Consider the following 15,637-nt stretch of genomic DNA (forward strand, 5'->3'; position numbering starts at 1 on the left):
CTACCAAATCATGTGAGTTTACCTATTCGGAGAATATTACGTTCCACTTCTGGGATAGTAGTAAGAGCGCTGGGCTAGGTATCTGGAAACATGGGATAAAGCCTGGCTATGAAGCTTATTTGGTACATGATTTTGAGCTTATTATATGAATTCTTTACTGCTCCATTGCTTTATCTGTAAAATGAGAATAACAGTAACTGTGTGTTTTGTTGTTGTTTGTGCCATTGAGGCCATTCCAACTCCTAACAACCCTGTGGACAGCAGAGCGGAACCCTGCCGGGTCTTTTTGCACCATCCTCTCACCTTCTGGTACTATATCAGACAATGCTCCACTGTTATTCACAGGGTTTTCATGGCCAAATTTTTCAGAAGTGGGTGACCGAGTCCTTCTTCCTAGTCTGTCTTTGTCTGGAGGGTCCACTGAAACCTGTCCATCATGGGTGACCCTGCTGGTATTTGAAATACTGGTGGCGTAGCTTTTGGCATCACAGCAACATGCAGCTGCCACAGTATGACAACCAACAGAAGGGTGGTGCGGTTCCCCGACAGGAAATAACCCAGAGCCTTGGAGGTGAGAGTGCTGAATCTTAACCACTAGACCCTGAGGGCTGGCAAGTGGTTTAGAGGGCCAAAACAGAACAGAAGGGCATGCTGGATACTGAAGAGAGCTTATGAGTATGGGACTCTGGTCACAAGTTCTGGATCAGGCTCTTATAAATTAGATGAACTTGGACAAGTGGGTAAAGCCCACGATGACAGCATCTGCATATATTTTGTGTTCCTCCCTATCCTGAGCATAGCGCCTCCTTAGTGGATGCACAAGTGGTATTTATTGAACTAGACAATTTGTCAAATAAGGGGATTTAAGAAGATTATACCTGATACCGCTTTTTGTTCATGTATTCTATAATTCTTGGTAGTATATGTATAAGTAGAGGGCTAAAGCATACGTTTCTAAGGGACTGTTTTTTAGTTCTGGCTAGATTACCACTATGAAGCTGTGAAGCAGAAGTAACAGACTTTTATTGATGTGAATGCTAGATAACTGCTGTCGGGGTTAGATTTTTCAATAGGGGGTCAAAAGCTGGAGTAAGGACTACAAAATTCTGCTGGAGTAAACAATAACCATTTATATATTGATGTTATACCACCATCACCCACTTTGTTTTAACAGTACTTGCTTAATAATTCTAAGATACAGATAGCACCCTTATCTGACAATAATAATACATTGGGCCTTCCCCCCACCCTGTTCTTTTGAATATTGGTAAGACAATACTCTGTTCTTATCTAGCAAGAAATAGTCCTTTGTTGATACTTTGTAGGAATGATTTGGCTAAAATTGGTATCCAGTAGATAATTAATTATTTATATGCTTCTGGAGGCAGGCAATGATGATCTTAATGCATTTTGTGGTTATTTTTTCTAGAACATTATGGTTTAAACTTTTTGTAAGTAGATTAAGTTAATTTTCAGGCTCCTTTGTTTCCTCAAAATGCAGGCCACTAAATAGAATATTTTTTGACATGTACATTCTGCTGTCACTTTGAATCTTACACCGGCATCTTAAAAAAAACTCAGATAGCATAATAATGACAGTGGTAAACTTGAACAATTTTTAAAGCTTTTCTCTGTTAATGGAGGGTATTACCTGCCTTCTTTTTGACTGTGAAAGCTTCAGGTCAGCAAAGATATAGCGGAATGCATATCATTGCACGGTACTTCATTCTCACCTATTGCTGGGGGCATTGTCAGATGTAACAAAGAAAATGACTGCTTCTTTTAATTTCCTTTTCCCATCTTTTAAAATATAAGATACCTGTCTGGTGTGTATTCCTGGAAAAATATCACTCATAATGTGTGTGTGTATGTTTGTTTATTTAAGAAGCAAAGGGGGGAAAAAACTGAAAGGAAGATATATTTCTTTTGCCTTCCTTAGGCAAAGAAATTTTTCTATTTCGTCTTAGTTCTTTCCGCTCAGTGTGAACTGCAAGTTCTAAATCATAATTTTTGGAGCCATACATTTTCAAATAGAATCTATGCTATTACTTCCTGTTAGAATGTTCTGATTTTATGGACTAACGTCGTCTGTCTTTCTATCCCCAGGAGTTTCTGGGCTTGTAGACTTGTGGACATGTGAGAACTATGTTATATTCAAAACTAGAGGGCCTTTATCCATGTGTTCAATTCTAGTTCCTCTATATAACTACGCAATAAATACACAGTCTTTGTTGTTTAGAAAGCAGCAGCATTTGTTCCTTTTAAGGTTGAACTTTGGCTTCACATATTGGTAGAATATTAGGATTACGACAACTTCCAAGATAATTTGTTTGACACTTTTATTTTACAGATGAGAGAATTGTGGATGAGAGTGAGCAAATGATTGTGTTAATGATCTCACTGCTTTAGTAGTGACCAGGCCCCTAGGAAATACCAGATCTCGCATTTCATAGTTCTTTCTGTTTTCTGCTATATCACCTACAAACTTATAGGATTTCCCTAAACATCTTCAGAAATCAGCATTAGGTTCCTCCCACTGACCGCACCCGCCCATGGTAACAGGGTTGTAGCTTGAAGGTTTCCTGAATTTGGTAGTTTAAAAAATCTCTGTTCTCCCTCTATGGTGCGGTGGAAAGAGCATTTACTTGGAGTCATTTATTCAACCATATTTATTGAATGCCTTCTCTGTGCCAAGCATGAGACCAGGACCCGGGAATGCAAAAGTGGATGAGGGATATAATCCTGGTATTTACATTCTGTTTGAACTTCCTATCTTGCCACTTCCCAGTTGTCTATCTATCTTAGGCGGGTCATTTCACTCTCTGAGACTCCATTTTCTGATCTTTAAAATAAGGGTAAATTCTACTTTTCAAAATTGTGAGGATTAATTAAGATAAAAAAATGTAAAACTCTTGGCCCATTTTTGACAAACAGTAGGCGTTCACTCAACAAATGTTAATATCTTCCCTCCTACATCTAAGGGTTACTGTGAAAATCAAATAAGATAATGGACATGAAAATACTTTGTGAATTGGAAACATGTAGTTATAGACAAAGTTGGAGTTTTAGAGAGTCAACATATACTACCCCTTTCTTCACCTTGCAAGTTCAAGTCAAACGAGCAGAGGCAGACATCTCAAGATCAAAGTAGCAACTTAATTACAGATTAAAGCTGTATTGGAGATTGCAGTTGTAATGTGCTTCTCCATGCTTTATTCCAGAATTAAACTTACCTGCTCAGGCAGAGGCAGACATGGGTAGGCACAAGACTTACCCACTGGGACAGGTAACTTACTGTGAGGCAGAGAGCAAAGGGAATGAATGTTTCCTGCACAGGGGTGGAGAGAACCCTGAAGGAGCAGCCTTGCACATGGACCATTCTGTTTTCAAACACGCCAATCACATATGTGACTCTACTTCACATGGGAAAGAGACTGGAAGTGCTATTTTGGGGGGAAGGCTTTGTGCATGGAAAGGAAACATGAGGAAAGAAAATATCGGTTTCTCCAACAGACGCATACACGTTGCTGTGAAGAAACTCAACTTCAACCTCCCTCCCCCAACCTCACATTCTTGCTTAAGGTCTTGGTACTACCATCCCATATACTAAAATACCCTTATATTTCCTTCAAAGTTGTTTAAAACTCTTTTTCCAGTTTATGATATGTTCATTGAAAAAAATGCAGATTAGAAAATTCTGCTATATTACAGTGTATAGTATATTCTGTATACACAATATATATTGTATGTATGGTGTATGTGTGTGTACTAAAAGAATGTATATTTATATAGGAAATTTAGAGAGAAATTACATTAAAATGCTCAATGCGACCATTTTCAAGTGTGGTTATGGGTGATTATTATTATGCTTTTTTTACTTTTCAGAATTTGTTAATGATGTGTTTTTAAAGAGTTGACACTCACCTTTCCAAAAAGACCCAGCTAAAAAAACCACAAACAAAAAGCAAACTCAGCCATATTGTTTCTTCTTTCCCAATTCTGGCAAAGTTTTCTAGTTTTTCCTTCTCGGTTATGTTCAATACAAGTGATCTAACAAACTCACTCTGTACGCTAAACAGTGATGGGAGAAAAATCCACCTGAAGACTAACATTATCTAACCGCAAATTGCAAATATTATAGGCGACATTATCATTCCTAAATACCCACCTTTTAATTATTTATGAAAAATGGTAAGTCCTGAAGATAAGGTCAACAATTCTAATTCCTTTTCCTTCATCATCGTCTTTTCATATTTTTAAGAGCCATCTGTATTTACAGTTCTGTGAAATGTATGTTCATATTCTTTGCCTATATTTTTTATTGTTATTTTGACATTATTCTTATCAAGATGCAGATGCTCTTTGTATATTAGAGAAATATGTGTATATTAGAGAAATATTAGTCCATTAGTCCGTTGTCTGTAATATGAATTACAAATAACTTCTCACTTTGTTATTTTGCTGATAGTCTTTTGACATAACTTTTGGTGTTTGTTGTTGCTGTTGTTGTTATTTTTTGCTGAGAAAGATTAGCCGTGAGCCAACTTCTGTGCCAATCTTCCTCCATTTTGTGTGTGGGTCCCCACCACAGCATGGCTGACAAGTGGTGTAGGTCCACGCCTTGGATCTGAGCCTGCGAACCCAGGCCACCGAAGTGGAATGCGCCGAACTTAACCACTATGCCACGGGGCAGGCCCTGCTGTTTTTTTGCCATATAGACTTCATTTTTAAAAATTAGGTCCAATTTATCCATCTTTTCTTTTACAGCTTCTCTGTTCTGTCATACTTAGAAATGCTTCCACTCCTGGGTTACGAAAGTTTTTTCCCATGTTTTCTTCCGAACTATTATGATTTCATTTTTACATTTAAATATTGATATTTTATAATGTTTACTGATATAAAGTATGGGGTATAGATACAATTATTTTTCTCCCAGATGGCTATCGAGTTTTACAACATCATTTATGGAATAATCAGTCATTGCCTCCTCTTAATCCTATACCAAATTTTTGTATCCTATACCAAATGCATGTGTATTTATTACTTGACTTCTATTTTATTTTCAAGCTTCCATTTTTTTTTTGAAGAGAGTACCATCCTTTAAAAATTATGTTGTTGTATTATGTATTTGAAAATATGGTCAGTTAAATCCCATCTCTTTGTTCCGAGAATACAGCCTAAAATTGAACTCAAGAGATGGCGTTTTGTTGAAAAGATCACATACGGATCTATCATCCTTTATTACAACGACTTCAGCAGTTTCTTTGTTCTGGTCAATACTATAGCTTTTGCCATCTTGGATATGCACCACTTGAAATGACATTTGTCAAGCCTATGATGCAATTGATCTTTCAATTATTGGCAATCTGGAATGTAGCTGGATCTCAAGTAGAAGGAAAGTCGGGGATGGGCAACTTCCCTATGTAAAACTGGTTGCTATCATAAGGAGGCAGGGACAGAACAAGGAGTTTAGGAGAAACACATATCCTTGTTCTTTATCTTTCACTAAGACAACTTTTCAGTATCTCTCTGGATTGAGAAATATTGCTTTTTTCTCAATTAGAAAAGTCTAGTAGTCTTGCCGTCTTAGACATTTGGAATAAGATGCCAAATTTGTGTGTATGTGGGTGTGTGTCATATCAAGTACTTAAAATAGATCATTCCAAATAATACAGGAGCTCAAAAATCTATTCCACTGGATAAATAACCAAGCTTTATGATTCTTCCCATCAAATTCAAGAAATAACTCCAATCTGATTGAATATACCATTAATTTACAATATATCAATACGTTTGGCCTGTTACTAATTTTAGCAATATTTATGTAGCTTCTTTGAGACTGTTATAATTATAGCTAGAAAAAGAGACCTCCAAAAAATAATTTGAGTTCCCTAATTCAACATATGTTTTCTGCCTTCAGTTTATATGACTCACCATGACTTAAGAATTCATCTTCTAGGAATTTATCCTAAGGAAATAATGCAAACTATAAAAAAAATGTATATGTGTGATTTTTATTATTGCAATACGACTTAAAATTAACCAACTTAGAAAAACTGAAAAGTCCCATTTAGGGGAATGGTTATATAGCTTATGTATTTACAGAAATGGCATATTCATCTCAAAATAACGTTTACAGAGAGGTTTTCAAGACGTAGGATGAGCCTGATGATAAAAGGTTAAATAGTAAAAGATAATGATGTAGAAGGTAATATCAGTTACTAATGTTATATTATAATTGTGAAAATGATAGTAGTGGTTCTCCGAGTGTTGAGATTTTGGGCTGTCAACATTTTTAGCTCTCTAATTTTTGTGTTTTTCAAAATTTTTTACAATGAATGCAAAATGTAATACCTTCCCTCCCCCTCCCCTTTTCTTTGGTGAGAACATTTAAGTTCTACTCTCTTAGCAAATTTTAATGATACAATACAGCGTTATCAACTATGGCCACCATGTTATACATTAGATTCTCAGATTGTATTTATCTTATAATTGAAAGTTTGTACCATTTTATCAACATTTCCCTATTTCCTCCACCTCAGTTCCTGGCAACAACTTTTCTATTTTCTGTTCTATGAGTACACTTTTTTTTTTTTTTTTAGATTCCATATATAAATGATACCATACAGTATTTGCCTTTCTTTGTCTGCCTTATTTTACTTAGCATAATGCCCTCCAGGTTCATCTATGTTGTCACAAATGGCAGGGTTTCCTTCTTTTTAAAGGCTGAATAATATTCTATTTTGTTTGTGTGTGTATATATACATTACATTTTCTTGATCCCTTCACCCATTGATGAACACTTAGGTTGTTTCCATACCTTGGCTATTGTGAATAATGCTGCAACGAATATGGGAGTGCAAATATCTCTTCAAGATAACGGTTTTGTTTCCTGTGGATAAGTACCCAGAAGTGGAATTGCTGGATCATCTGGTAGTTCTATTTTTAATTTTTTGAGGAATCTCCATGCTGTTTTCCATAGTGGCCGCACCAATTTACATTCCCACCAATAGTGCACAAGGTTCCCTTTTCTCCACATCCCCACCAGTATTTGTTATTTCTTGTGTCTTTTTGAAAGACACAAGAAAGTATTTGTTATTTCTCGTGTCTTTTTGAAATCGACATTTCAACAGGTATGAGGTGATACCTCAAGGTTGTTTTGATCTGCATTTCCCTAATGATTAGAGATGTGTATCTTTTTATGCACCTGTTGGCCATTTGTATGTCTTCTTTGAGAAGATGTCTCTTCAGATCCTCTGCCCACTTTCTAACTGTATTATTTATTTTTTTGCTATTGATTTCTCTCAGTTTCTTATATATTTAGGATATTAACCTCTTATCAGATATGTGGTTTGGAAATGTATTTTCCCATTCCATGGGTTGCCTTTTTATTTTTATTTTTTTTTAAATTTATTTAATGTGTTTGTGTGTGTGTGAGGAAGACCAGCCCTGAGCTAACATCCATGCCAATCCTCCTCTTTTTGCTGAGGAAGACTGGCCCTGAGCTAACATCCCTGCCGATCTCCCTCCACTTTATGCAGGATGCCGCCACAGCATGGCCTGACAAGCAGTGCATCGGTGCATGCCGGGGATGCACCAGCAGCAGAGCACGGGCCACCAGCAGCAGAGCACGGGCACTTAACCACTACGCCACAGGGCAGGCCCTGCCTTTTCATTTTGTTGATGATTTCCTTTGTTGAGCAGAAGAACCTGTTACTTTGGTGTAGTCCCACTTGTTTATTTTTCTTTTTGTTGTCATATCCCCAAAAATCCTTGCCCAGATCACTGTCAAGGAGCTTTTTCCCTCTTTCTTCTATGAGTTTTACAGTTTCAGGTCTTACATTTAATTCTTTGATCCGTTTTGAGTTAATTTTTGCGAGTGGTGTAAGAAACGAGTTCAGTTTCATTTTTTTGCATATGAATATCCAGTTTTCTCAGTACCATTACATTAATTTATTTTTGAATGTTGAACTAGTCTTGAATACCTGAGATAAATCCCACTTGGTTGTTCTGTATAATTATTTTTATACCTTGTTGGATTTGATTGACTAGTGTTTTGTTGAGGATTTTTGCATCTATGGTCATGAGAGTTATTGGTCTGTAGTTTTTTTTTTTTCCTTATAATGTCTGTCTGGTTTTGGTTTTGCAGCAATGCTGTCCTCACAGAATGAGTAAGGAAACTGCTGTTACTAAATTCTTAATCTCCACTCTTTGTTTCACCTCCTGTGCACACTGCTCCTTTTCTCCTTTATATTACCCTGCTAGACACACCCTGATTAGATTCTTTTACTATCAAGATAACATTTTTTTAAAAGCTTTGCATTTAGCAAATTTTACTGAAGATTTGGTATCCAAGGGGGAGATTAACGTGCAATGCAGCACAGCAGGGCATAAAATTGAAACTTATATTAGACGTCCTTTTTCTTAAATACCCCTCTGCCATTTCGAATAACGTGAACTCACTAATTGTGCCACTTCATCTATCCCTGGACTTTCATTGTACTGCAAGACTCTTCCTTCTTGTCTCTCTTTAGCTCTGCTTTCAAAAATCATCTGGTTTTGTAATGTAAACAATTCAATTTTCTTCAGTAAGTTCTGGGCCTATGTTTGTGTATTAGTGAGAGTGGGCTGATATTAGTTGTTTAATAAAATAAACATTTAATATTTACATCCTAGTTTGCCATGGATCCACAGAGAGGCTCTGCTCCATTCAGTCATTCAGGGCACCAGGCTCCTTTTATGCAGTGGCTCTACCATCTCCTTTGACAAATGAGAGAAAGAACTTGAAGGGTGGCTCAAGAGATTTTAGGGCCAGTCCTGGAAGTATCATTTATCACTTCCTCCCACATTCTACCATTCAGAACTCATTTACGTGTCCCCACCTAACTGCAAGAGAGGGTGCAAAATGTCTGATCCAGAGGAAATGAACTGTTCTGTGATGAACATATAGGATTCTTTCTGTCACACTTTAAAAAAATATTAGGTTGATCTGCTAAATAGAGGCCTAATCTGGGTCTCCACTCCTTTACTGGCATTTTAGTGAAAATTTCTTTCTTATACCTGAGCCCATCATCTCAGGCAGGTCTTCTCATCTGATATGATATTGCCAAATCCCTTAGAAAGATAAGCCTCCCATCAATTTTGTTTCTTTGTTTCATTGTCTGTTTATTTAAGTGCCTTAAACTGCCCTTTTTGTTGCTTCTATATTTAGCCTAGTTCATGCAGTGTGCGTGTATAATTGCTACCTTTAAATTTTTCTCTAATAATACTTGAGGGATTTTTTTCTTATGGATTGGTGCTATCTACTGGACTCGGAAATGATATCAGCTGCATTTAGTTCTGATTTTAACTAGTAGGCTCAATGTTAATGTCTCTCGAGCTTTTAGATTGTAGCTTAAAATCTGTCCCCATGTTTTGTGAAGGCCACTTTTCTTCATTGTCCCCTAAGGATTCCCTAGTCACCTTTTTCAGTTTGTCAGCTGCTTGCTTTATTTTTATTTCTTATCTGTTCCCAAGTTATTCTCTTTAGCTACCTTGATTTCTTGCTCCTTTTTTTTTTTTTTTAACTTTGATTGCTCCCCATGTTTCCATAATCAACTGGGTGGTTGTTTTTCACTATTTATATATTCAGTCCCCCAAAGTGAAAGGAGTTAATGAGCACTTCAACTACTTCTGTTTGCTCCCCATTCCCTGATCTTCCCATTAATTTCAGTCTCCCAGTGTGTTTTGTACATTATGGTTGTATTTTGTACAATTTTGTTTTTCGGAATTTTAATATGTGAATCAGTTTGACTTTGAATTCTCTTTTTATGGGCTATTTTGTGTCAGTTTTTATTAAGCATTTTTAGGATTAGCCAATGCTATGTGAAGAGAAATTGTTGAAATTGAGTTCAGGAAAGGTTTTCTATGGATGTGATACGGGTTGAAGAGATTATAATTCCAATAATCTAGGAGAAGCAATAAAACGTTTTGTTCAAATTTTGATTTTTTAATATGAAACATCTTTCAAATGTAGCCATTTTAATGCATACATCAGTTTAGAGTCTAGCTAGTAGCCTGATGCTTTTGCTGGTGGGATTGTCTTTTTTTAAACTAACAGGTTGAATATAATGTGTGAGTTTAGTAGAGTTACCAATTCAACAAAGTAATCCAAACTAAGGTTTAAAAGAATCTTTTTTAGTGGTGTTGATCATTTTATAGGGGGTCATTTCTTTGAAGGATATTGATAGAGAAATATTTCTTAACCAGTAAGGTTATGGAGTAGCTAACAATTTTATTTCCTTGACAGTAATAGGTATGTGGTTTACTGGGAAGCTTCCCCTGCCCCAATGTTCTAGGAGCCACTCGCCACCACAGGTATGAGCTATGAGCACATTACCAAAGCGTAGCCAGTCTTTGGCCTTTTTGCTTGGCTTAGAGATGGATGTGTGACCCAAGAGTGGCCAATGAGAGCTCCACCAAAAATGTTTGCAGGAACTTTCAGGAAAAAGTACTTCTCCCACCCCTTAGTTGCTATGTTGTAAGTTGGAGCTTCTGGGAGCTCTTGTTGCTACCACGTGAAGAGAGCGCTACCTAAGGACAAAACAGAAAGAGGAAAGCAAAACCAGGAGGGAGAGAGAGAGAATTTCCCGATGGCATTTTTGAAGCCTTAGATCTAGCTGTGTCTGAAGTCAGTCACATCTTAGGCTTCTCGGGAATGTAAGTCATGAAGTTTCCTTTTAATTTAAGCTTGTTTTGGTTGAGTTCCTTTCACTGACAACTAAAAGTGTGCCAACTAAATCAGTGACTAGGGATTTTTTTTTAATATAATGTTACCCCAAATTAGAATATTCATTTTAGGAATACAAGGAAGACCCTTCCCTATTTTGTTCACCATTCTATCTCTATCATATATCACGGTGACTGGCACAGAGATGTGCTTAATAAATATTTGTGGAATGAATAAATGATTAATCTAATTAGTGCAATTTAATTTAATAATTTAGTTTAAGTTGTTGGGCACCTGTTTTGTGCAAGGTCTTATCTTAGGAGATAGTAAGGTGATAAAAGGAATAAGAGAGACAGAGACTCTGTCCTCTAGTTTCTGATTTTGTGCAGGCGGTGAGGTATAACAATAACTTAAGGCAGAGTAAGAGAAGGGGCGTGCAAGTTGTATATTAAAGAGTAGCCAAGTCATCAGAGGGCTCTAGTTAGACTACCTGAATTTGAATCAATGCCTTACACTTGTTAAGGAAGTAACCTTGTGTACATTACTTAAACTTAGTTTCCTTATCTATAAAATGGGAGTAATATCTATATGTCCTTTACAGATTTGTTATGAGGATAAATCAAGATTTTCTACTTAAAATGATTGAAATGCCTAGGATTGTATTAAGTACTCAGTAACTTTTAGCTATTTTTATTTCAGCAAGCAGAGATAGCTGGAACATAATTTAAATATTGAAGAAGAGAGAATTGGAAGTGAAGTCACCCTAGGAAGCTGAATATTTATTGTATGGTAAGTCAGTATCAACTATTAACAAAACCCCACATACAAAGTTTGAAATATAAAATCATCCAGGGGCCAGCTCGGTGATGCAAGCAGTTAAGTGCGTGCGCTCCGCTGCGGCGGCCTGGGGTTTGCTGGTTCGGATCCCAGGTGTGCACCAACGCACCACTTGGCAAGCCATGCTGTGGCGGCGTCCCATACAAAGTGGAGGAAGATGGGCACAGATGTTAGTCCAGGGCCAGTCTTCCTCAGGAAAAAAAAAAAAAAGAGGAGGATTGGCAGATGTTAGCACAGGGCTGATCTTCCTCACAAAAATAAATAAATAAATAAATAAATAAATAAATTAATTAATTAAAGAAATATAAAATCATCCAGCAAAATCTTACCTTAGTCTTACATGGGTTATGGGTTACGATTTATACAACTGTAGATTTATTTTAGAGGAGATGAGTTGACATGCATCCTCGGTAAATGGAAGAAAGGAATGACCTTTACATTATATTTTTAAGAATTTTAATAAGAAACAGTTTACCATTTTAAACTCAGAGTGATAATGATTATGTTGGATTTTTACTAGATATTCTGCAGGAGGAAAGGAAAAAAAGGATTTTCAAAAATAAATATGTTTAATTGTCTTGCTATAAGGTAGATATGCAGAAGATTAACTATTATATAGTTAGATGGAGATGGACTTCTGGATTCATTAATATACAGTTCTTAAAGCTCATAAAATTTGATGAAATATTGCAAAGTCTCATTCAGGAAGAAATGTCTTTTTAAGTCATGAAATGCTTTTTATAATTACTTTTTTTTTTGCTTTAATCTGCAACTCATGTAAAGTTGTGGCTTCCCGAGAGTCTCTGGATACAAAGGAAAATGGAGTCCCATTAATGGAAAAAAAAAGTAGCTTCAAATGTGCTTAGTACTGATGGCCTACATATTTCAGAAACATGTGGGCGTTTCCTCTTGATTCAGGGGTCTATAGAGAGAATGAAACAGCATGGTGTAGTAGAGGAAAGAACACAGGCTTTGGAAATCTTAACAAAAATATTTTAAAGTTGTGTGACCTTGGGCAAAATAAACTTTTTGAGCCCAAGGTTCCCCATGACTAGAAAGAAGATAATATTAACTTCATAGTGTTTTTATGATGATCAAAGACAATATTTACAGGGTGACATTCATGCTTTTTGGCAAATGGTAGGTGATCAATGTATGATAGCTATTCTTATAAATTATATATTATCTCCAGTTATTAATAACAAAAATGTGTTAATGAGATTGTATTTCAGATTTCATGCAGCAATGGAAAATACTATAAACCTATCAAAATAAAAATAAAAGAATGGATGACTGCTGGAAATTCAAAGGCAGGAAGTTGTGAATAAATGAAACTATCGAGACACATGTTAAACAGCACCTTGCAAGATTTTGGTAGATATTGATTGAGTCTTAGCTGATATCATGGCTGCTGAATAGCCACGTTCAGCCCTGTGGCTTAACATTTTCATAGCTCCAGGCCTGCTCCAAAGGTAAGGTGGATGGAGGTTTTCCAAGCAAAGATTATGATCATGAAACAGCTGTTCTCCACTTTCTCTTCTCAGGCTGTATGCCTTTCTTATACAGCCTATAAAGTAAGCATAAGTTTAATTTCTTCCAGGAACCAGAGTTCCTGTCTGAGCATTCTCTATCCAACTTTCCTGCCCTTGTTTCTATAGTCTTTTCTGGCCTCATCTCCTGACCTTCCACTCTGTCCAATTTCCCTTTCTTGTTTAATGAAATGCCCTCTTACCTTCTCAAAACTGACGTTCCTCGGGGGCATTCTCAATCCACCTCACACCATGGAAGGACACAGCTCTCCTTAAGAATTATAAAATATACACTGGGATGTTAAAAGCAGTTATTCTCTAGCCCTAAGGACTATTCATTGTCTTAGATTTAAACTGATCAACTCCCCAGATTTACATTTGAACATATATAGCTTTATCCACTGGCCTGGGGTTATCCTTAAGAAGTCATAATTTTTTGTTTTTTCTTTTTTAATGGAACACTTCATGAATTTCTGTCATCCATGCCTAGGGGCCGTGTTAATCTTCTCTGTATCCTTCCAATTTTAGTATATAAGCTGCTGAAGTAAGCACTCTTTTCTTTCTTTTGTTTGAGAAGAGGATCTCTTGCTATATATATGATCTATTTGCAATAGTTTAAAACATTTTTTTTCCACTTCCTTCAGGTTTTTATTCAAATGTTACCTTTTTTTAAAAAATTTTTTGTTTATTGCAGTAACATTGGTTTATAACATGGTATAAATTTCAGGTGTACATCATTATACTTCTATTTCTGCATAGATTACATCATGTTCACCACCCAAATACTAATTACAACCTCTGGTAACCACGAATCCAATCTCTGTCTCTATGTGTTTGTAAAACTTATTTTTACTTTAGGAGATATACGTTTTTTCCTCTGTTTTTCTTTCTTTCCTGGAAAAATCTTGCAAAGCAGTCTGGCATATAAAAAAGATAAATTAAAGCTGATCTTGTTGAGGGGTAAGTGAGACCAGACCTCTGTTCTTTTTTTTCCCATCATTTCCATGGCCCCTGTAGTCCCTCTGAGGAACCCCAGGTCCAGGGAAACACATTAAAAAACTCTCGGGTTAGTGAAAAGAGTTATTAACTGGAATTCTGAAGACTTGAGTTTTACCTTTAGTTCTAACATCAAATTTGTATGTGTCACTGATAGGGTTAATTGTTTCATCTGTAAAACAAGGGTTTGGAACAGTGGTTCTCAATTTTGGCTGCATATTAGAACCACCTGGGGAGCGTTTAAAGCTCCTGATGTTTAGGCCTCACTCTGTACCAATTAAATTAGAATCTCTGGGGTGTGACCCAGGCAACAGCATTTTTTAAAGCTCCCGGGTGATTCCAGCGTGCAACCAAGTTTCAAAACCTCCAAAGAATTTCTGAGCAATAATGTCCACAAGTCTGTGGGTCTGTGTGCAGCTTGTTTTGGTAGTTGTTAAAATGTGCAGTCTATTCATTTCTAGATGGTTCTCGCGAGGAGCGGGGATGAAGGTGGGCCTAAAGATTGGAACCTAGGAAAAAGCATTTTTTGATTATCTTAATAGCTCTGTGTGATGGGCAAAACACTTAACTTTTTATCTCTCTGATGGGAGTGATTTTCACTTCCTGTAAAATGAGGCTCTCAACTGAGAAATCATATTTAAATGTAATGTTATTATTTTTATCCCAATAATGACACCATTTGTTAATATGATCAGCCAAGAATTACACCTAAATATTTCATTCAAAAAATAAATAGAAAAGGCAGATTGACTACTGAAATGTAAAATATGGTTAGTATCTCTCTGTTGGAGGTAAAGATTGAAGACAGATTGAAGCAACATGTTGATAACAATGGCAGCCTCTGATACTGAGATGCTGATTATAAGTGCTTCCATCAAAAAGGCAAAGAAAAAAAAAGACAGGATTACTGCTCTGTGCTTCTTGTCAATTATGAAAAACTACTGTTTCAGCAGAGTTTTCAAATTAGAAAAAAAATTCACAGTATTGGTAGGCAATTGATCCTAAAAGAATTACAAATTGTATGATAACAACTCAGGATATAATCTCCAAATGTCAAATGAATTTATGATGATTGGATAAATTACAATGAATATCAAATAGTTTAAAAATGATAGCACAGTTAGAACAAAATGACTGGTATTAGGTATGTTAGATGTATAACTAAGCAGAGATGCCTTTTCATTTTCTTGTTACCAAGGCCATTTACATATTTCCTCTCATATTTGGGCAACTAATAGGTATTCAGGATTCATGTGCTTTAATCTCCCTTTTTAACAAGGTGGTTCTTTTCTGGAAGTTGGTAACCTTTAAATAAAAGTGCAGTTATTACTTGTGGTAGGGCGATATAGTAATAACATTATTACCTTGCCCTTAGGCTTTTTGTTGGAATACATTTACCAACAACAGAATAAAAAATAATTTTACACATTTTCTGGACAGAAGGTCAGCCAGTCCTTGGTGTTTTTGTGTTCTAGTCCTTTTCACCCCAGAGAAAAGTTTACCAGCATTTTTATGTGGAAGTGCCCCAAGAGGTTGGGCAATAAGCCCCAACATTGACTTGACAGAC

General features: G+C 36.3%; 1 non-coding gene across 1 annotated transcript; it reads right to left on the reverse strand.

Annotated features, from left to right (window-relative positions):
* Positions 1-13,521: 13,521 nt before the first annotated feature.
* On the reverse strand, positions 13,522-13,626 carry LOC147914440 (U6 spliceosomal RNA). The gene has a single exon (XR_015555492.1). It is a non-coding gene; the product is annotated as a U6 spliceosomal RNA (small nuclear RNA).
* Positions 13,627-15,637: the final 2,011 nt, after the last annotated feature.

The sequence above is a fragment of the Ceratotherium simum genome, chromosome 20 (assembly GCF_057802395.1).
Source record: "Ceratotherium simum simum isolate JZ-2026a chromosome 20, ASM5780239v1, whole genome shotgun sequence".
NCBI classification, from domain to species: domain Eukaryota; kingdom Metazoa; phylum Chordata; class Mammalia; order Perissodactyla; family Rhinocerotidae; genus Ceratotherium; species Ceratotherium simum.